Consider the following 25,000-nt stretch of genomic DNA (forward strand, 5'->3'; position numbering starts at 1 on the left):
CTCATCTTGGATGTATGAAATGCTTGCATACAGTTTCTTTCGTGGAACAGTGCTTATGGAAGGGGAGTCCGATAGTTTCTTATTTAAAAAATTCTTGCAATGTTTGAAGAAAACATGTGAGGGAAACCAGTTATCGGTAAAATATTTATACAAGAACAATATTTCTTTATGATATGAATCCCAGGAAGAGGTTAGAGTGTAAGCCCGATGAAACAAGGTAAAAATTGAACTGAGTTATAAATTATAAAAACAAGCACTATAAAAGTTTGAACCCAGACCTGAGAAAATCTTTTTTCTAAAAACGGAAGTGTTAAAACTATCACCATGTCGAAACACCAAAACATCCAAAAATGGCAATCGATCATTTTCCTCTGTCTCTAATATAAACTTGATATTCGGATGTAATTCATTAATGCACGAGAGGAACTGGTCAGCATGGAAAGCTGATTTAAAGAGAACAAAGGTGTCTCGACAAACCGTTCATACACAAGAGGATAAAAACCAAGTGGGCAATTTTCCAACATGTCCTCCTCCAGGGAGCACATGAAAATATTGGAAAACGTGGGACCGAGAGGTGATCCCATTGCCATACCGTCAACCTGTTTGTACAAACAATCATTAAAGATAAAGGCAGTGTCCAGCACTGCTAACTGCAACAATTTCTTAAAATGGCAACGATCATAGTTAAAATAAGTATCACTGGGTTCAATAAAAATTTTATCTAAAATAACCTCGAATGTTTCTTCTACTGGGACATTTGTGAATAAGGATTCGACATCGTAACTGGTCATATACGAGTCAGAGCCTTGGCATAAAACATATGATTTAAATTCTTCAGAGTTTTTTAAGGTATGTTGATTAGAAGTCAATGGTTCAAGCAAAGGCTAGTTTATAATTGGGAGCATGAATTGATGACAATCGAGTTCGCTCTGAGCTTTCGTGAAGGAAGGTTCTCTTGATCGCTGCTTCGTCTATTCCCTTGTTTGATTCTCAGCACCGGACCCTGGGTCAAGACACGCCTTGGACATGGAAGTAACAAGTGTCTGTATGGATTAAGAAGTATCTAGCAGTGAAAACGGCGGAGATTCTGACAAACATCAACGAGCTAGAAAGAAAAGGAAAAAGAAGAATGAGAAGAAAGAGAAAGTTCAGGATATCGGTGCAATAATCACGGAATTTGTTGACGAAGAAAGTGGAAATTCGTTGGATAATAAACGACAAAGGATAGTTGTTAAAGAGTGTCTGGCTACACATGATCAACGGATTGAAGATGGTGAAACCAATAGGAGGAATAGCAATGAAGAGATAGAAGAGGCGAACCACGGGGGTGGAAGGAAAAGGCTATACTTTCCTAACACCTTTGAGTTGGATTACCATGGCAAACTCCAATGGGCTCTCAGGTTAACCAAATCTTATCGGGAATTTGAAGTGCTTTTTACAGAAGGTAGGAACAGACCTTATATTACTGTTAAAGATCATAATGCAGTTGAATTTCTCAGTACAGTTGGCTTTGAGAATATAGTTCTTGAGATCCCTAAGGACGGTGAAAAGTACTCTAAGATCATAGTTTTTGACTATCCAGTGTACATGGATCCAGAGGAGTTACTAGTTGATGGTCGCATGGTTTGGGTAAAGCGTCGAGCAGTCAACTATAAAGGGAAAGACAACCCAAAAACCGCAGGTTATTGCTTTAATAAAGGGCGAGATCCCAGAAAGAGTGTTTGTGCCATGTTATTGGTTACAGAAAGGTCGCACTATATAATGAAAATCCAAAACTGTGTTATAAGTGTAGTAAATGGGGACACATGGCTTTCAAGTGTCAAAATAGTTTTAGATGCAGATTCTGCAGCAAGAGTCATGATTCACAGGAATGTGCGGATAAGATAAAAAATAACATAAAAATCACTCCAAAATGTTGTAATTGCGGAGAGGAACACAATGCTAGGTCTTGGGTGTGTAAGAAGAGGCCGCGTGTTGGAAAGTTTCAAATAACAGAGTTGGCAGCAGCAGGCAATCAGGCGCCAAACAATCAAATTAGCGCCCCGGTTGTTAACGTCTGGGAACGAAGAGCTGAGATACAGAGACAGCGAGAAGAAACTGATGGTGTGATAACTAATGGTAAAGTTGATCCTGATGTAATAAACTCGCTTTGCCAGGCAATAGAAAGACTTCAAAATCTAGTTTTGAATTTACAGACTCAGATTGCAACATAAATTGCTGTAAAACAAGTGATACAAATGACCGTGGTGCGGTTTCAAAAAAGCGGAATGAAAAAGTTCGTTGGTTGTGCAGAAGGTAACAGTCCTGAAAATAATGTTGTGTGTGAGTCTAGGCCGGTAAAATCTCTCTCAGATCTGTGTCAAAGTAGTGATGGTGTATCTTCTGTGCAAGGAAGGAAAGAGGATTGGAACAGTCTAGTCAAAAGTATTAATGAATTATTAGATTCTGTTATTGAGTATACAATGAACCCAAAAGATAATGTCAGAACCAATATCTTGAGGTCGGCAAAGGAATTTAAGGATAAAATATGTAACGATGGATAAAGAAATTCTGACATGTGTATCCTGGGATGTTAATAGTTTGATGAAAAGATCTACTGATGTACATTCTTATGTTCTTGATAACAATCCTGATGTGATTGTTTTGCAAGAAACAGGTGTCAGAGCTACTAATTTCCAATTATCCGGATATCAGGCATTTGAATTATGTGCGGATTGTACTAATAATACTAGGGGTTTGGTAACACTGATTAAGAATAGTATTCCTGCTACTTTTGTTAGGGCACTAAAAATTAATGGTACTGAGTGTCTTTGTGTAAAGGTGAACTTGAAAAGATACAGAAATTTGTATTGTTAATGTGTATATTCATGCAGATAAACTTGACATTGACGATATGCCAGATTGTATTTTTACAGATAAATGTCTGTTATTGGGGGACATGAATGCTCGTCATCCTAATTTGGGAACTACTGGAACTGCAGATAGGAATGGCCGAATTTTGTATAATATATTGAATTCTTTGGATGATGTTAAAGTATTGGGAAATAATGAGCCTACACATGTTCCAGGTGGGAGGATTGATTATGCAATTTTATTCAATATGGTATCATATGAAGGCTGTGCAAAGATCGTCAGGGATCTGCTTAGTGATCATTTTGCTATTCATGTTTCTTTGAATATTGGGAAGATTGTATATGACACAAGCAGGAAAATATACCACTTAAAGGATGATAGAACTGATGACTTTAAGCAAAAGGTCAGAGAATGGTATAAAGATTATAAAAGTAACAATGGACATGGCAATGATGAAAATAAGTTTTATGAGGATTTAATGAATGTTGCTGATAAGATTTTAGACAGGCCAAAGAAACCTGAACTTAATCAGTGTAGTAGACCTAAGTCACGATATGTTGATGACAAGGTTGTTAAAGGATGGTGCAGTTTATTGAGAAAAGCGCAAAGTAAATGGAGCAAAAATCCTAGTGATCAGAAGTCTAAAGAAATTATGATGCAAATAGCAGATTGCACAACAGAAATGAGGAAAAATATAAGAGGTAAACATTGGAATAAATTTTTAGAGATGGTATCCTTTACTAAGTCATTAGGTGGGGTGTGGAATGAAGTAAATAAAGTAAGAGGTATTAAAAGGAAAGTGATTTGTCATCCGAATCCCAAAGGTAAGGCTGATGAATTGATGAGTAAATGGGCTGCATCGTCAAGCTTTGATAAATTACCTAATAATGTGCAAGCTTGTTTGCGTAACAGGAGAACAAAGAGACGGCGACTTGTGATGATGCAGTCTGTTATGAATGATGAAGCTGATGTGCCTTTACTGAAGACGAGTTGTTGTGTGCCGTCAAAAAAGGGAAGTCTACAGCTCCAGGCGAGGATGGCATAACATATAAGGTACTGAATTGTTTGATATCGATGGAAAATAGTCCGTTGTTGGATTTATTTAATTTATCTTACGTGAATGGTAGACTTCCCATTAAATGGAAAATTGCCCTAATCATTCCAGTGCCCAAAGGTAATGGGGATTTCAGACCGATTTCCCTCACTTCATGTATGTGTAAAATGATGGAGAGATTAATATTAAATAGATTGATATTTGTAATGGGTGATCAGTTGTCTCATAATTTGTATGGCTTTTTGAAAGGAAAAAGTACATCAGACTGTGTTATTAAGGTACTGAGTAATGCTGACGCCAAATATAGAGCGTTTGTGGATCTGAAAGGTGCCTTTGATAGGGCAAATGCTGATGTCATACTTGAGGAATTGGTCGGTAAAGGTGTAAAAGGAAAATTATTGAAGTGGTTGGATAGTTACCTCAGTGATAGGAAAGCGAAGACGTGGTTCCAGGGTAGCCGATCTGAGGAAATGAACATGGATTTGGGTACTCCACAAGGGGTTACTCAGCCCTATGCTTTTCAATGTGTTGATGGACAAGATTGCTAGGCACGCTTTCCCCAGAAACATTCAAATTATTGTTTATGCAGATGACATTGTGCTGCAGTGCAACGATGAAAATAAACTGAGACTGACTGGCTGAGTTGCAGAACTTGTGTATGCATATGGGGCTGGTTATAAATGAAAATAAAAGTAAATTTCAGTCTAGGGGAATGAGTGGGTGTGACCTTCAGCTTAATGGAATAAAATTAGAAAAAGTGCAGTCATATAAATATTTAGGCATGTTTATTGGCTTTAACAGATCTAATGATGAAATTGACCATCTGAAAACTATTTGTACTGCTAGGTTGAATCCACTACGTGTTCTTGCTAATAAAGGTAATGGGGCCGGAATTCCGGTGTTAAGAATGGTCTACATAAGTACTGTACGAGCGGTTATAGACTATGCTGCGCCAATGCTAATTTTGTATGACGGGAATGAGTTAAAACCCCTCGAGGTTTTGCAGAACAAAGCTATGAGAATTATATTAGGATGTCCGAGAAGTACCCGCATAGAAGTTATGAGGTTAGAGTTGAACCTTCCGACAATTTCTGACAGAATACATGAGTTGGCTGCTGTGGCAATGATACGTTTGATCAGGAGGGGCGACAGAAGTCTTAAAATGGCTGTTGATAAGGTCTGTGGTAATGGTGCCGCCCCTATTCAGATCAATAATTACGTGAGAAAGTTGTGTAAAACACTAGTGAAATATCAGTTGTTTGGGTACTGTGTTAAAACACCTGCTACTGTAAATGTTAAACCTTGGTTAACTTGTAGACTTAATGTTAATATCTGTAAGCTAGGCGCAAAGAAACATCAATGTAATACCCATGAACTGAAACAGTCATTTCTTTCTATAATGAATTCATTACCACGGACTAACTGTGTTTATATATATTGTGATGGCTCTGTTAGTGGAGTTAGAGTGGGGTGTGGCATTGTAATTCGGGAATACTTCCTTGATGGAATTAGTGTTGATGAAATGATTTCGAAGAGAGTAGAGGATAACTGTTCAAGTACTACTGCTGAACTAATTGCTATGTATGAAGGGTTGAATGCAGTAGTTGATAAGAGGAAGGATATATATATGTTTTCAGTGACAGCCAAGGTGCTTTATATTCATTAAACAGCAGTGTATGTGCTAACCAAGATGTGGTTATGCAATGCAGAGATATTGTGAGTAAAGTGCAAACACATGGTAATTCAACTTTTTTCTTTTGGATACCATCTCACACTGGTATTAGACTCAATGAACTAGCCGATTCATTGGCTAAAGAGGCCACAAATAAGGCTGCCATTGATATAGAGAATGACATCAGTATTTCGCGAATTAAGAAAAGGATGATTTTCAAAAGGAACGAGTGGGAGACTGAAAATATTCGTAACATCACTGAAAATGGCAGTGAAAGTCTAGAACATTATTTGTATGTACTGGAAAATACGAATGTCACATATGGGAAAGCATTATCAAAGGTTGATACAATGACTATGAGACTTAGACTTGGTTATAGATATGTATGGGAGTATACTCAGGGTAATGGGATACCATGCAGATTATGTAATGAACCATCTTCTCATTCTTTGCACCACTACATGATGGAATGCTATGAGCTGTCTGAGTTCAGGAGTAGGCTTGCTGAAACTGTTACTGAACAGGTGTGTTATATAATAAACAATGATAAGGTAAAGAAAATTTTGAAGAAGTTCGAAAACTTTAATATTTATGTATGATTTGATTTAATTCTAGTGTTCCATATATATGTGAACTTTGACTGTTTATGTAACTGCTGTAAAGTTTAGTCTGGGGCATGTTAGCAAGCTAGCTTGCTCCATTTGATGTAATTTTGCGTCAATAAATGTTTTGAATTTGAATTTGAATTTGAATTGATGACAATATTGGTCTCACTGGGGTTCCTTCTTTGTGTGTTTTAGGTAGACCGTAAAGGACTCCAAAAGATGTACCTGAGCAATATAAATGTCCCAGTAGAAGAAACAATCGAGGTTATTTTAGATAAGACTTTTATTGAACCCAATGATACTTATTTTAACTATGATCGTTGCCATTTTAAGAAATTGTTGTAGTTAGCAGTGCTGGACACTGCCTTTATTTTTAATGATTGTTTGTACAAACAGGTTGGCGGTATGGCAATGGGATCACCTCTCGGTCCCACGTTTTCCAATATTTTCATGTGCCCTTGGAGGAGGACATGTCGGAAAATTGCCACCTCTGTTTTTATCCTCTTGTGTAGAAACGGTTTGTCGATGACACCTTTGTTCTCTTTAAATCAGCTTTCCATGCTGACAAGTTCCTCTCGTACATTAATGAATTACATCCGAATATCAAGTTTATATTAGAGACATAGGAAAATGATCGACTGCCATTTTTGGATGTTTTGGTGTTTCGACATGATGATAGTTTTAACACTTCCGTTTTTAGAAAAAAGACTTTCTCAGGTCTGGGTTCAAACTTTTATAGTGCTTGTTTTTATAATTTATAATTTAGTTCAATTTTTACCTTGCTTCATCGGGCTTACACTCTAACCTCTTCCTGGGATTCATATCATAAAGAAATATTGTTCTTGTATATGTATTTTGCCGATAACTGGTTTCCCTCACATGTTTTCTTCAAACATTGCAAGAATTTTCTAAATAAGAAACTATCGGACTCCCCTTCCATAAGCACTATTCCACGAAAGAAACTGTATGCAAGCATTTCATATATCCAAGATGACAAATTTAGAAGGAAGCTGAAGTCTGCAACTGAAAAACACTTTAATATGTTGCAGGTTATTTTAATTCCAAAAAATTCGCTTACAATAGGATTACTTTTTAAATTTAAAGACAGAATCTGCCCAATAATGCAATCCTCAGTCGTATATAAATATACTTGCCCCAGATGCAATTTGAGGATTTACGTAGGTTTGACATAGCGACTGCTCAAGGTCAGAGCTGATTTACATAATGGTGTCAGCCGTCGTATTGGCTGCAGATTGCCCAATCCCGAATTTTCTTATGTCAGAAATCACGCAAAAATTTATAATACCAGCATTAACTATTCTGACTTCTCTGTCTTGGGCCAAACAAGCCGTTTACACGAACTGCTTATCTTAGAGTCGTTATTTATTAAGCAGTTAGTGCCCAGGTTGAACAATCACACAAACTCTGTATAGCTGTATCTGGCTTGAGCCGGTTTTCTTTGCTGCTTCTCCCTCCTTTCCGAACCATTCAGCCTCCAACTTTTAGTCTAGCAGGTGCTTTTTAAATTCTTTTGCTTTAATGTAAGTTTTGTATAATTTGTTGAGACTCTTACAGTCAAAGTTATATTCCATGTGTTTTTAATTTGTGTTGTTTTCTCTTTTAGCCTTGATGTTGTTACGAAACGCGTCGGCAATAAATGTATCACCTTTTGATGACCGACTGTTTCCTTGTCGCCCTGTCCTTTCTCTCTCTCTCTCTCTCTCTCTCTCTCTCTCTCTCTCTCTCTCTCTCTCTCTCTCTCTATATATATATATATATATATATATATATATGTATGTATATATATGTATATATATGTATATATATGTATATATGTATATATGTATATATGTATATATGTATATATGTATATATGTATATATATATATATATATATATATATATATATATATATATATATATATATATATATATATATATATATATATATATATATATATATATATATATATATATATATATATATAGAAGAATCGCAGGGGAAACAGACCCGACAAACATCTCAGGTTGAAGAGGTAAAGGCATGCATGTCTCTAACAAGATCAAGTTTATTCTGCCAACGTTTCACATCACATGATGCATCTTCAAGGCTGGAAAATTACATAAAATTAATACTTAAAATGTCACTTATACAATGGGAAAAACTTCCTTAAAAATTTTAAAAATTTAAAACATTAACAAATACAAAAATTAAAACGAGAACTTGAAAGGAACACCTACCAAGGCCAGAGCTAAAAAGTGACTAAAAAGACAGGGAGAAAATAAACAAACGAAAGAAACCTACAACGAACGTGGAGAGTAAACAAACACTAAACACACAATCGTCGTCCACACAACTATTTATAGCATAACTGCCTGTTTGTTTACTCTCCACGTTCGTTGTAGGTTTCTTTCGTTTGTTTATTTTCTCCCTGTCTTTAGTCACTTTTTAGCTCTGGCCTTGGTAGGTGTTCCTTTCAAGTTCTCGTTTTAATTTTTGTATTTGTAAATGTTTTAAATTTTTAAAATTTTTAAGGAAGTTTTTCCCATTGTATAAGTGACATTTTAAGTATTAATTTTATGTAATTTTCCAGCCTTGAAGATGCATCATGTGATGTGACACGATTTGTTAGAGACATGCATGAATTAAACATAAACTTGGTCTTGTTAGAGACATGCATATATATATATTTATATATATATATATATATATGTATATATATATATATATATATATATATATATATATATATATATATATATATATATATATATATATATATATATGTGTGTGTGTGTGTGTGTGTGTGTGTGTGTTGTTTGTATGTATGTATACATATAAATTCGCGTATAATTTGTTTAATAAGAATTCTACTTGAACCTGGATATAACTTAAGGAATCCTAGTATTTTACACACAGCTATGTTACAACAAAGAAGGTCAGTTCTCTAGCATTCATTGGAATAATAACCAGATAAAAAAAGTCAAGTCGTCCTTTTCAGAGGATCATTCGTCTTTTTTAGAGGCCAGGTCGTCCTTTTCAGAGGCTCAATCGTCTTTTTCAGAGGCCAGGTCGTCCTTTTCAGAGGCTCAATCGTCTGTTTCAGAGGCCAGGTCGTCCTTTTCAGAGGCTCAATCGTCTTTTTCAGAGGCCAGGTCGCTCTTTTCAGAAATCAAGTCGTTCTTTTAAGAAGCCCATTTGTCTTTTTCAGAGGCCCATTCGTCTTTTTCAGAGGCCCATTCGTCTTTTTCAGAGGCAGAGTCGTTCTTTTCAGAAGCCCATTCGTTCTTTTCAGAAAAGAGGCCCATTCGTTCTTTTCAGAGGCCCATTCGTCCTTTTCAGAGGTAAAGTCGCTCTTTTCAGAAATCGAGTCGTTCTTTTAAGAATCCCATTTGCCTTTTTCAGAGGCCCATTCGTCCTTTCCAGAGGCAAAGTCATTCTTTTCAGAAATCAAGTCTCCATTTCAGAAGCCCATTCGTCCTTTTCACAGGAGAGGCCCATTCGTTCTTTTCAGAGGTAAAGTCGCTCCTCCCAGAAATCAAGTCGTTCTTTTAAGAATCCCATTTGTCTTTTTCAGAGGCCCTTCGTCCTTTTCAGAGGCAGAGTCATTCTTTTCAGAAATAAAGTCGTACTTTTTCAGAAGCCCATTCGTCCTTTTCACAGGAAAGGCCCATTCGTCCTTTTCAGAGGTAAAGTCGCTGTTTTTAGAAATTAAGTCGTTCTTTTAAGAATCCCATTTGCCTTTTTCAGAGGCCCATTCGTCCTTTTCAGAGGCAGAGTCGTTCTTTTCAGAAATAAAGTCGTCTTTTTCAGAAGCCTATTCGTCCTTTTCAGAGGCCCATTCTTCCTTTTCAGAGGCAAAATCGTCATTTTTAGAGGTAAAATTGCCCTTTTTTGAAATCAAGTCGTCCTTTTCAGAAGCCCATTCGTCCTTATCAGAGGCAAAGTCATCCTTTTCAGATGTCAACTCGTCCTTTGAATAGGCCAAGTCGTCCTTTTTATTAGGCCATGTCGTCCTTATCAGATGTCAAAAAATCCTGTCGTCCTTTTCATAAATTATTTCGTCCTTTCCAGAAATCAATTCGTCCATTTCCAGAAATCTTGTTGTCCTTTCCAGAAACCAAGTCATCCTTTTCAGAAATCAATTCGTCCTTTTCAGAAATCAATTCGTCCTTTTCAGAAACCAAGTCATCCTTTTCAGAAATCAATTCGTCCTTTTCAGAAACCAAGTCGTCATTTTCAGAAATCAATTCGTCCTTTTCAGAAATCAATTCGTCCTTTTCAGAAATCAAATCGTCCTTTTCTGAGACTTTGTAATGAAGGATACGTTAGTTTCGAAACATTGTTCCACCTGAAAAGTCTTACGCAACGCGTCTGTCATGATGTTTCGCCAACTGAAACATTTCCACTGTAGATGAAACGTGCCTTTTTTTTTCCACTTGGGACAAATGTCAAAAGTTTCCGGGAGGAAAAATTTAGCTAAGGATTACAACTTCGTCCCGTCAGGTGTCTTCCTCTTTAGTACTGACGTTCGAAACATGAGAAAAAAAAAAAACATTTATGAATAAAATATGACCTGTGTGTTGAGTTAATTACCAATCTATATGCTCAGTAGCTTCATTAATATTTATTGAATCGTCAAGTTTGGTGAAGGCCTAATGTTTAGCGGACTGAAGTATGTCACCAATTTGAGACGTATAAAGCTAAATAGGCCGATAGACTGGAAGACGGGTTAAGTGACAAATAAATAAACGAAGTGGGAAGATAACAGGAAAATTAACAAAGATTCTTCACTTGTTTTCACCATAAATCTAATCATATTCTCGAAGTGCATAGTGAAATTTTGGTAGCAGTTATCTGATGTGGCATGAGAACAAAGTTAAAACTGCAAGTTAGTACTATAATAATAATAATAATAATAATAATAATAATAATAATAATAATAATAATAATAATAATAATAATTATTATTATTATTATTATTATTATTATTATTATTATTATTATTATTATTATTATTATCATTATTAAAACCTCATAAGTACATGAATCACTAAAATTGGAAAAAGCCAAAAGTGATGTACCTATAAGATGTTCCTGAATAATAATCATACTCACGCATAGTTGTAGATTTTCAATAATAATAATAATAATAATAATAATAATAATAATAATAATAATAATAATAATAATTAAATAAATGTTTTCTTAATTTCAGGTTAGTGATTGAGGGTTCTAGATTGCAACTGTACTTCTAACTGGGCCATTTAGGTAAGTATGTTCATTTGTTACTGTCGGAAACACATGCATATTTACGGCTAATCATTTTACGTTACAAAAAAAAAAAAAACAATTTGTTAACTTATCCTTCACAAAAAAAAGTAACAAATGCGCCGAGGTTTCTTTAGCGCAATCGAGTTTTCTGTACAGCGTATAATCAAGGCCACCGAAAATAGCTCTACCTTTCGGTGGTCTCGGTATAATGCTGTATGAGCCAAGGGCCCATGAAACTTTAACCACGACCCGGTGGTAGCCTGTCCTATATCGTTGCCAGAAGCACGATTATGGCTAACTTTAACCGTAAACAAAATAAAAACTACCGAGGCTAGAGGGCTGCAATTTGGTATGTTTGATGATTGGAGGGTGGATGATCAACATACCAATTTGCAGCCCTCTACTTCAGTAGTGTTTAAGATCTGAGGGCGGAATTAAAAAGTGCGGACAGAATAAATTTGCTTTTCTTAAAGATATAAAACACAAAGCCAAGAATAAGGAAGAGTATTACAGAATGATGATATCTGTTCTTAAGGCATAAAGACCAATACAATGAAATTCAAGAACAGTAATGGAATGAATACTTTTAAGTGAAAATTCTCGTGATTTTATAAGCAATCCATTATTTCTATTATAACCGTGAATTTACAGTTGCATTATATTTTACATTTACATTGTAAAATTACCATGAATTCACAATTACATTACAATTTACATTTACATTACAAAAAAAGGGGGGGTCAGATGTATGACCCCAATAAATTTTGAATTTCATCGGTTTTAGACATTCAAGTTGCTTCCAGAAATTGTTCACAATGTAAATGTTGTGTCTAAACTTCTATTCAGTCCTAAAAAGAAGTTTAGAAAAACTTTGACCCAACATTCACCTTGAACGATTTCTGGAAGTAACTATATCTAAAACCTCAGTGGCGGGATAAATCTTAAATATTGTTTTTAATTATTATTATTATTATTATTATTATTATTATTATTATTATTATTATTATTATTATTATTATTATTATTATTATTATTATTATTAATCAGATGGTGAACCCCTGTCATATGGAAGAAGCATTCAGGGACCACTGACTTGAAATTCAAACTTCCAACGAATATGGTGTTATGGTGTTCATTTGAAAGAAGTAACAGAAGGTAATGGGAGGTACAGAAAGAAGAGATCAGTAAATAGAAAATAAAAAAATTCTTAAACAGAGAGATAAAAATGTAAGTAAAATATAAAGTACACGGAGAATGCTTTAGGGTAGTAATGCATTGCAACTTTGCCTGAGGTTCCATCCTCAGGGAGACTGTTCCACAGTCCAAAAGGCGTGAGGAATAACCTCTCTCATGTCTTAAATTTCAAGCACAAGTTAAAAAAAGACTCTAACCTGGGGCTGGAAGTCTGCTTGCTCCCACTGGGTGGTGCTATAAGGGTTACTGGTCAAGCATATGTCGTGGGAATTCCGCCTCAGTGACCCCCCGGTACCTTCCTCTGGAATGCAAGCTGGTTTTCCAGTTGGTTGGAAAGTGTCGTTTTAATCTTGTCTTAGTGTTTGCCGTCAACTCTCTCTCTCTCTCTCTCTCTCTCTTGAAGTCATCATTCCTTTGTCGAATAAATATTCTCTCTCTCTCTCTCTCTCTCTCTCTCTCTCTCTCTCTCTCTCTCTCTTCCTTCTTCTTCTTCTTCTTCTTCTTCTTCTTCTTCTTCTTCCTTTGAATTCATCGTCCTTTGTCAAATAAATATTCTCTTTTCCTATCTCTCTCTCTCTCTCTCTCTCTCTCTCCCTCCTTTCTTGGAAGTCATCATTCTTTGTCAAATAAATATTCTCTTCTCCTCTTCCTATCTCTTTTTTTTTGCAACAATTGCAGTCAGACTACACCTCTGTCTTATCCAGGATCAAATGATTCAAAGGAAGGGGAAGACTGAAGTGAGTGAAATGTAAAGAGAAAAAGTCTAACCTTTTCTGGATTACCGTGAGAAAGACAGACTTTCCCAGAATGAGTGGCATTTTTTCACTGGCTTCCATTTCCCAAAAATCAACTGATTGTTGCCACAGCGACATCAAGGCTCATGTGAGACGCAGTCAAGCTTAGAGTTTAGAATTTCTGTTCCTTCTCAGAGTTTGTGTCGTGTTTTTTTTTCTTGGGCAATAGAGGTTTAAAAAATAGTTCCTAAATCAACCCACGTTGCTCAAGGAAAAAAAAATTGCAAAACAGACATAGTAATTTGCTTTTCATGGGCAGTAGAGGTTAAGCTGATAACCAATATTTCTTGAAAATACTTAGTTGATATTTCACCAGTAGAAAATCATTTTAAAGATGAATGTAAAATAATTTAAAATTATCACAAAATCATTGTGAAATGAATATAGAAATAGAGAAATTATTGTAAAATCACTATAAAATGAAAATAAACCATTATAAAAATTAATATAAAATCAATATAAAAATGAATATAAAAGTATAAAAGTTAACATAAAATATTTATAAAAATGGATATAAAATATTTATAAAAATTAATCCAAAATCCTTACGAAAAGAATATAAGATAATGAATGTAAAATCACTATAAAAATGAATATAAAATTACAAAAATGAATATTACCGTATTATAACCACGTAAAGTTTTGAGGGTACTATAGCAATTACCTTTGCAACATGCTTTACGGGAAAGTTCTAATTCTACCACTAAATGCGTATTTATTCAGTAATACATAAATTGAACTGCCTTTCATGTACGATATTACTTCCTGGGTAAAGCTGACCTCGCAAAAGGTCAAAGGGGTAAATACCAGAGGAAAAATGTGAATCTAAAACAATTCCGAGGTATTTCACAGACCATTAAATAACCCTGAACCGGATCATGTTGACCCTGTTAAATAAATTACAGGTGGCTCTAAAACATTATTCTAATTTTCCTTGCATGACTTAGAGAGTTCATTGGCGCGTATTCATTTAATGAATCTATGAGCACCGACCAAAATATACAAAAGCTCTGGTAAGAAAGTAAAAAAAAAAGAAACACTTTTAAATAATATCTCAGGGATTTGGAGTCCCGAAGAGTAATATAAGATATTCAACGCCGACAGTAGCAAACTTTTTTGAGTTTTAATTGATGCAACATCTTTAGAATGAAAGCGTATCTTCATGAGCACACGACAGAGAGAGAGAGAGAGAGAGAGAGAGAGAGAGAGAGAGAGAGAGAGAGAGAGAGCCGTATCTTTGGAATGAAAGTGTATTTGAATGCACACTCACACACACACACACATAGGGAGAGAGACAGAGAGATTCTTAACAAATTACGAACTGATAGTTGACAGCGCTATACGGTACACTTAGACGCGAATGTGGTTTAGAGGTGCTAATAATAATAATAATAATAATAATAATAATAATAATAATAATAATAATAATAATAATAATAATAATAATAATAACAGATCTTTGGTCAAGAACGTCATGAATATCCTACACAAATTGAAATCATGAGGATAAATGGTTCCTTCTACCGGGAAATTATGAAGAGTTCAGTCTTAAAAAAATAAATAAATAAAAAAACAAAAAGGTAATGGCTTCCTAATCCCTGGCATGTTTTACACAGCAAACGAATGTAAAGCCATTACTATCACTGTGAGGATATTCTTATTGTGACTTTTACGCACATCTATGAATTTTGATTTTGGGAAGAATTAAATCTATGAAAGTGTCCTTTAGAGGGGAATTGCTGATATTGTTCAATATTCCATTGAATCACTTCTGAGGGGAAAGGTAAGGTATTTTACAAGACTTTTCAGACAAAATTGTATCCAGTGTTGTTACTTTACCAGATTAATCAGATTATTATTAATTATTATTATTATTATTATTATTATTATTATTATTATTATTATTATTATTATTATTATTATTATTATTAAGCAGACGAACCCTATCCATATGGAGCAAGCTCACATGGTCCATCGACATAATATTCAAGCTTCTGAAGAATATGGTTATTATTATTATTATTATTATCATCATTATTATTATTATTATTATTATTATTATTATTATTATTATTATTATTATTATTATTATTATTATTATTAAGCAGATGAACCCTATTCATATGGAACAAGCCCACCGAAGGGGCCACTGACTTGAAATTCAAGCTTAAAAAGAATATGGTGTTCATTAGGAAGAAGTAAAAGGAAGTAAAGGGAAATACAGAAAGAAGAGATCCCATTTATTAAAAGAATAAAAAATAAATGCATAAATAGACAAAAATGTATTAAAATGCAAGGAGAATAGTATTAGGGTAGCAAAGCATTGCATCTTCGTTTGAACTTCTGAAATTCCAACTACACTACACCCTCAGTAGGGAGGCTGTTCCACAGTCCGGCGGTGAGAGGATTAAACATTTATTTATCTGTTTGGAAATGTTAAATTGATTCCTAAACAACCCCATGAGATATAGATTGCCTTTGCCAGTTAATTTTTCAAAAAACTCGTCTGGGCATCCTTTCTCCTCAAGAGAGTAAATTCCTATTAGTTTTCTGTAAAAGAAAACTATTGTGCCGGCTTTCTCTGTCCGTCCGCACTTTTCTCTGTCCGCCCTCAGATCTTAAAAACTGCTGAGGCTAGAGGGCTGCAAATGTATGTTGATCATCCACCCACCAATCATCAAACATACCAAATTGCAGCCCTCTAGTCTCAGTAGTTTTTATTTTATTTAAGGTTAAAATCAGCCATAATCGTGCTTCTGGCAACGATATAGGCCAGGCCACCACCGGGCCGTGGTTAAAGTTTCGCGGGCTGCAGATCATACAGCATTATACCAAGACCACCGAAAGATAGATCTATTTTCGGTGGCCTTGATTATACGCTGTAGCCGCTATACAGAAAACTCGATTGCGCTGAAGAAACTTGGCCACATTTTTTACTTGTTTTTCTTATACTTTGACTAAACAGTGATTTCATTCTATGACCTAAAATGGGTAACGGTCTGCCAGTAAAAAAAAAAACTTTAAAAATACGGACTGTGATAATTTCAAGCCACACTCTCTCATCTGAGTGCTTGCTTTGATTGGTGACAGTTTCGTTTGAAGCCTTTCTAAAAAAATATCCCTAAATTATAAACACTTGATTCTCGAAGGCAATCATACCAGTTTAAATCGAATCAGTTTTATACCTCATCACACAATCTCAATTTCATGCAAAATTATCATGAAAATAGATAATCCGACACTTAAATCGACTTTAGTAATCCCATTTGAATGGACCAAAATACCCACATACTGGAACTGGAATAAAAAAATTTAGGCCAAAGGCCAAGCGCTAAGACGTATGAGGTCACTCACAGCTGAGGTTTGAAGGTGTAAGAGGAGGAGGACCTCGCAGCTGCACTATGAAAAAATTATTAGGAGAAGATTGAGGAAAGTAAGACGGAATAAAGAGACTATGAACAGAGGTACAGAAAAGGAATGAAATGGGTTGCAGCTGGGGGCCGAAGCGACACTGCCAAGAACCTTAAGTAATGCCTACAATGCACTGCGCGAGGTGCACTGACAGCACTAGCCCCTCCCTAAAGGAAAAATGCGCAATTATACAAACTTATCCAGATACTTGTACTTTTAATCATACATAAGAATCACCAACTACTTTATAAACTTTGTAGAGAAGTTGTTTACGGAAGCTACTGTTTCGAAACTCAGACACTTGAAGACGACTTAATCAAGGATCTTGACATCTCGAATTTGACCCCGGGGACAAAGGTCAAGATTACCAACAGACAAAATAGGTCATTTCTCTCTGGATCTTATTTTGGTTGGGATGAACTCCCCTCCCCCTAGGGGCTTATTACTAAGGAATGCCGTGGACTTATATCTCCCAATTCCCTGCTATTTAGAATGTCCTTCTAGCAAAAACAATGGTCCTGTGTATCACAAAACCTTATTGTTGGAAAAGGATTATCGAGAAGAATGCTTTCATCTTAACGTTTGTTTTCACACAAACACATATACATATATATAGAATGAAAGGCCAGGGCACTAGCAACTAACCCACACAATTTGCGCCCTGGTATTTCATTTGACATGTATGTATGTATGTATGTATGTATGTATGTATGTATGTATGTATGTATGTATGTATGTATATATATATATATATATATATATATATATATATATATATATATATATATATATATATATATATTATATATATATATATATATATATATATATTGGCATTTAATATACGGTTTAACTCCGAGGTTTATTTCCTTTTCCTTTAATTACAAAGTTCACTGTCTTCCTATTTATTTCTGGACGTCGTTTTGCACCAATAAAACCAAATGCAAAAGGAAATTTCCATCCAGACATTTCCATCTCTTTTTAGCTTTCTGTAAAAGAAAACTATTGTGCCGACTCTGTCTGTCCGTCCGCACTTTATTCTGTCCGCCCTCAGATCTTAAAAACTGCAGAGGCTAGAGGGCTGCAAATTGGTATGATGATCATCCACCCTCCAGTCATCAAACATACCAAATTGCATCCCTCTAGCCTCACTAGTTTTTTTTATCTTATTTAAGGTTAATTTTAGCCATAATCGTGCACCTGTCAACGATATTGGCCAGGCCACCACCGGCCCGTGGTTAAAGATTCACAGGCCGCGACTCATACAGCATTATATCGAGATCACCGAAAGATAGATCTATTTTCGGTGGCCTTGATTATACGCTGTACAGAAAACTCAATTGCGCCGAAGAGACTTCGGCGCATATTTTACTTGTTTAAAGGTCAGCTTAATTTGATCAGTATAGGTTTAAAAGATAAAAGTTTGCAAGCTCATTCTTTCTCGTATTCGGTAAACCTCGAACTGAGAACTATCGTTTATACCTGTATATCAAGCCATATCACTTATTGCTTCTGAGTGCCTGCAAACAAGAGAAGCATTTGACAAAGTAACGGTTCGACAGGAATAGAGATCTTCCCGTAGGAGGCTAGTGCCATCAGTGCGCCTCATGCGGTGCACTGTAGGCATTACTTAAGGTTCTTTGCCGCGTGCCTTCGGTCCCTAGCTGCAACCCCTTTCGTTCCTTTCACTGTACCTCCTCTCATAGTCTCTTTTCCACCGTACTTTCCACCCCCTCCTAACAATTGATTCATACACCTTTCGAACCTTTTACTGTCAATTTCCCTTTCAGTGCTGAATTACCTCGTAGGTCCCAGTGCTTAGCCTTTGGCCTTAATTCTATATTGAATTCAATTCAATTCAATTCGACAGAAATAGAGCATCACCACCCAATCTTTCCGCGAGATTATTGTCGACTCTTGAGAAAATGTTGAAAATACTAAACGGCACCGCCTTTGTGTAATATTCCTTTTATTCTCGGCCATAAACTTCTTTCATTGTCAAAGCGTTCAGCTGCATCGTTGCAATCAAAAGAGATTTCCAGTTATGCCGAGCGTTCCGTTGTGTAGCCTCTTGTTTTTAATTTCAAAGGTTATGGAACTTCCTGGAAGAAAACAACAGCAACAAGCTTTTGTGCTTTGTAAAAGAGTGTTACTTTTTCTCTACTCATGGGGAAATTGAAAGGGTCTCTCTCTCTCTCTCTCTCTCTCTCTCTCTCTCTCTCTCTCTCTCTCTCTCTCTCTCTCTATCTCTGTGAAAACATACACGTATATATATACAGTATATATAATTTATATATATACAAGGGCATTCAAAACATACATATATATATAATATATTATATATAGTATATATATATTTATATATATACATAAATATATATATATATATATATATATATATATATATATATATATATATATATATATATATATATATATATATATATATATATATATATATATATATATATATATATATATATAGAGAGAGAGAGAGAGAGAGAGAGAGAGAGAGAGAGAGAGAGAGAGAGAGAGAGAGGCAATCAGGCTTATGGTTATTCAGTCATCTTCCATCCATCAACGGTTGTTCGTACCTTCCACCTCAAGTCGATAATTTCTCATAGATGAACATCAATCGCATACCTTAATGAGGGGCCGATATTTTGCTCAGCAGTTAATACGTCAACCAAATTCTAGCTGAGGAATCCGAATTCCAGCATCTCATTTTCATTTTCAAAATATTTAGATATTAAAATAGGTCTGAGTCAGATTATGTCAACTCAAGTAGCTAAGTGCGAGATTTGTCATCATAATTTTTATGTGTTTTATTTTCAATATGACAAAATTCTCCCTTGCAGTTTATTACTCAATTCTAAGGATTCCATTTTTAGATTATTAGTCTCATATTTGGGATGCTTCCTTAAAGTTTCGTATTGTAAATTCAAACATGATTTATACTGAGGGAATAAGCATCGTCTTTGTTAACAATATTCAAAGCAAAATGAAAGTTATATCAAACAGAATGCACGACTTTTATCCAAAGAATTCCTTGCTAAATATAAACAAAATATTCAAGAGACAGCTGCAAAAGAAAGTACATAATGATTTAGTGAAATAATCTAATTATTCAGTGTAATTCAATTCAGGTACCGACCGTCGGAGCTCTTATTTATACAGAATACATCTTAGTGATCAACTTTAACTGGTTCCAAGTCACAAGTGTAGTTTTTACTTTTCTCTCTACGTAAATACAAGAGAAGCGACACAATACGAAAGGGGGAGGGATTGAAATGCAGGAGGTTTTATCCTAACAAAAGTTTTTTTTGTTTTGTTTAGAAAGGGGTATCTTTTTCTCGTAGAGAATCCTAAAAGCAGTTGCAGTTCTTTCCTTTATCTGCTGCCCTGTACACCTTTTGCATTATGCATGAATGCTAATACTGGTGTTTTCATCTCTGTCTCTCTCTCTCTCTCTTCCCCCCTCTCTCTCTCTCTCTCTCTCTCTCTCTCTCCCTCTATCTTTGGCTGGTATTGCCAATTGGATTTGGTTACTATATACATACATGTATATATCTTCTTCCCAGCTTGTTCCCATTTTTATATGGGGTCGCTGTACATACATGTATATATGTATGTATGTATATGTATATATATATACATTATATATATTTAGACTATATATATATAAATGTATATATATAGTCTAAATATATATATAGTGTATATACATATACATATTAGTCTAAATATATATATATATATATATATATATATATATATATATATATATATATATATATATATATATATATATATACATATATACTTGAGATTCACATCGAAAGGGTTTATAATAAAGAACACGTGAAAAAACACTTAAACACCCCTTTGAAGATAATATGGGTTCAAAAACATTCCCCGTAAGATTTTATTATTATTATTATTATTATTATTATTATTATTATTATTATTATTATTATTATTATTATTATAAGAAAATTTGACCACCAGCGAAAATATGAATTGCCATTCTGTACTCCTGATCGAAACAATTACTAAAATCTGGAAAACAAAAACGAAAACAAAGCTGACAAGACAAATAGTGTTGTTGTTGACAAAACTCACAGTTCCTCTCGAGATCTAATTCAGTTATGTTCCACGAACTTTGAAATAAAAAAAAAAAATAAAAATGGGCCGAAGTTTCTTCGGCGCAATCGAGTTTTCTGTACAGAGTATAATACTGTATGAAACTCTCAGCCGGCCGTGGTGCCCCGCGTTGTTGTGGTGCCAGACGCACGATCACGGCTAACTTTATCCTTAAATAAAATGAAAACTACTGAGGCCAGAGGGCTGCAATTTGGTATGTTTGATGATTGGAGGGTGGATGAGCAACATACCAATTTGCAGCCCTCTAGCCTCAGTAGTTTTTAAGATCCGAGGGTGGACAGAAAATTGCGGACGGACAGACATAGCCATCTCAGTAGCTTTCTTTTACAAAAAAAAAAAAAAAAAACCACGATGGGACATTGGGACAGCGAGGTCTTATTTTCTCGTAATCCCAGAGAATTCATTCTTCTTAATCTTCCTGAATCCAGAAGAAATCCGGTACTTAACTGGCAGGAAGATTTTTCACCCCCGACAGGGTGATATCCAGGTCGTTTAGATCTGAACATTTGCTTTATTAAAAACTGCGAGAGGGCGCTTGAAAAATGACGACTTCTGGGCGAATTTCAACAATTTGGTCTTGAGTTTTGCTGTCTTATATAAAACTGTGAAGATTAAATGAAGTTGAAATAGAAATCTTCAGCGATGGCTCTTGTGAGATGATGTAATTGTGGGTAATCCTGTGACATGAAGTAATTGTGGGTAATCCTGTGACATGCAGCAATTGTGGGTAATCCTGTGGCATGATGTAATTGTGGTTAATCCCGTGACATGATGTAATTGTGAGTAATCCCGTGGCATTATGTAATTGTGGGTAATCCCGTGACACAATGTAATTGTGGGTAATCCTGTGTCATGATGTAAATGTGGGTAATCCTGTGACATGATGTAATTGTGGGGTAATCCTGTGTCATAATGTAACTGTGAGTAATCCTGTGTCATGTGTCATAATGTAACTGTGAGTAATCCTGTGTCATAATGCAATTGTGGGTAATCCAGTGACATGACGTAATTGTGGGTAAATCTGTGACATGATGTAATTATGGGTAATCCTGTGACATGATGTAATTGTTGGTAAATCTGTGACATGATGTAATTGTGGGTAATCCTGTGTCATAATATAATTGTGGGTAATCCCGTGCCATGATGTAATTGTAATCCCGTGACATGATGTAATTGTGGGTAATCCTGACATGATCATAATTCCTTGAGATGATGTAATTGGGTAATCCTGGGACAATTGTGGATAATCCTGTGATGCATTGTGGTTAATCCTGTGGCATTATGTAACTTGTTAATCCTGTGGTAATCCCGTGACATGATGTAACTGTGGTTAATCCTGTGACATGATGTAATCCGTGACATGATGTAATTATGGGTAATCCTGTGACATGATGTGTGGGTAAATCTGTGACATGATGTAATTGTGGGTAATCCCGTGGCATTATGTAATTGTGGGTAATCCCGTGCCATGATGTAATTGTGGGTGATCCTGTGTCATAATATAATTGTGGGTAATCCCGTGACATGATGTAACTGTAGGTAATCCCTTGAGATGATGTAATTGTGGATAATCCTGGGACATGATGCAATTGTGGTTAATCCTGTGGCATGATATAAATGTGGTTAATCCTGTGAAATGATGCAATTGTGGGTAATCCTGTGACATGATGTAACTGTGGTTAATCCTGTGACATGATGTAACTGTGGGTAAATCTGTGACATGATGTAATTATGGGTAATCCTGTGACATGATGTAATTGCTGGTAAATCTGTAGGTAATTCTTTGAGATGATGTAATTGTGGATAATCCTCCACATGGCATTAATGTATGATTAACTGGGTAATCCTGTGAAATGATGATTGCAAATCCTGTGACATGATGTAATCCCGTTAATCATGATGTAACTGTGGGTAATCCTGTGACATGATGTAATTGTGGGTAATCCTGTGACATGATGTAATTGTGGGTAATCCCGTGTCATTATGTAATTGTGGGTAATCCCATGACATGATGTAACTGTGGGTAATCCCGTTAGATGATGTAATTGTGGGTAATCCTGTGACATGATGTAATTGTGGGTAATCCCGTTTAATATGATAATAACTGACATGAAGTAATTGTGGGTAATTCTTTGACATGATATAACTGTGGTTAATCCTGTGACATGATGCAATTGTGGGTAATCCTGTGACATGATGCAACTGTGATTAATCCTGTGACATGATGTAACTGTGGTTAAATCCTGTGACATGATGTAATTATGGGTAATCCTGTGACATGATGTAATTGAGGGTAAATCTATGACATGATGTAATTGTGGGTAATCCCGTGGCATTATGTATTTGTGGGTAATCCCGTGACATGATGTAATTGTGGGTAATCCCGTGATATGATGTAATTGTGGGTAATCCCGTGACATGATATAACTGAGGGTAATCCTGTGACATGATGTAATTGTGGGTGATCCTGTGACATGATGTAATTGTGGGTAATCCTGTGCCATGATGTAATTGTGGGTAATTCTTACCTCATTAATATTCTAGTAACAGTGTTACAGAGATGCGACTGAGTATTGCTTTAAGAATATAAGACTTCAGTCTTTCTAGATATATATGAATTTTTACCGTGTTTTTTTTTCGTAGTTGTATGGAAAGCAAGATTCTCTCTCTCTCTTATATATATATATATATATATATATATATATATATATATATATATATATATATATATATATATATATATACACATATATATATGTATATATGTATATATATATATATATATATATATATATATATATATATATATATATATATATATATATATATATATATAGTGGACGAGCTTTTTGAAGCAATGATGGTTGTCAGAGTTAGGATGAACGTTCACATCTGATAATCTCTCTCTCTCTCTCTCTCTCTCTCTCTTTACATAATCTGTGACCTACAGTAGTCGACTAACAACTAAACACATAATCCGAACACGGTTAAAATTTCATGGTTATCAGTGAAGTATCACTAAATATTTCTTTATTGAAACTAATTATTTGATCGAAATGGTACTTTGACAGTGTACAAGACACCTCCCGCTAATTTTTGGTAATATAGTGCATTGTCAAATGGTTTTAGTTAAGGCGATTATTCTTGACTTACATGGTGTTGCCAAGCATCGCCAAACTATGCATTCGAACGTCCTTTATCCCCATCCCGTCCCTCCCTCTCCCTTCCCCTCCTCATCCCTCCCTCAACCGACTTTCCTGGCCTCCCTATCTCTGCTCCCCCTTTCCTGTCTATGGGGGGTAGCGGATGTTCGATTGCGTAGAATAGTTTTGCTGACATAAGCGACTTTGACTTTAAAAGTCAAGAGTAAACGCCTTAACTAACACCATTTGACAATTCACTATATTACCAAAAATTAGCGGGAGGTGTCTTATACACTGTCAAAGTACAATTTCGATCTAATAATTAGTTTGAGAGATATTTCAGGAAAACGATGACTCGCGGTCCCTGCAATGGATAGTAGTGTTACATAACACTGATATGAATCAGTGTTAGGTAATTTTACCGGACATTCTACTTTTAACTAAAAATCGTCACGTGTTTGTGAAGAGATGGCAGAATTCACGGCTTATGAATTTCTTTTACACAATCCGAACATTTCAAACATTATCTAGTAAGAATAGATGTCTCGTCCTGGTAATATCAGACTACTAATATTCTAAAGTGCGACAGAAGTGTAGAAAAATCACTACTTGTCATACAAATTAAATAACAGAAAGCCGTTTGAAGGAGTGGCTATCTTTCTTATACATTTTCCCTCGAGAAAAGGACATCCCATTTTTCAAAGCCGAAGAAGACTGGCTTTGAAATATGTCTTAATCTTAAACCTCCCTGCAAAATCTCAAGCAACAGTACTAATGTTCATATTTTCTGTCTTTTTGAGGTTTACATGTTAAAGTTTTGGATAATTATATGTAT

The sequence above is a fragment of the Macrobrachium rosenbergii genome, chromosome 4, assembly GCF_040412425.1.
Source record: "Macrobrachium rosenbergii isolate ZJJX-2024 chromosome 4, ASM4041242v1, whole genome shotgun sequence".
Taxonomy (NCBI): domain Eukaryota; kingdom Metazoa; phylum Arthropoda; class Malacostraca; order Decapoda; family Palaemonidae; genus Macrobrachium; species Macrobrachium rosenbergii.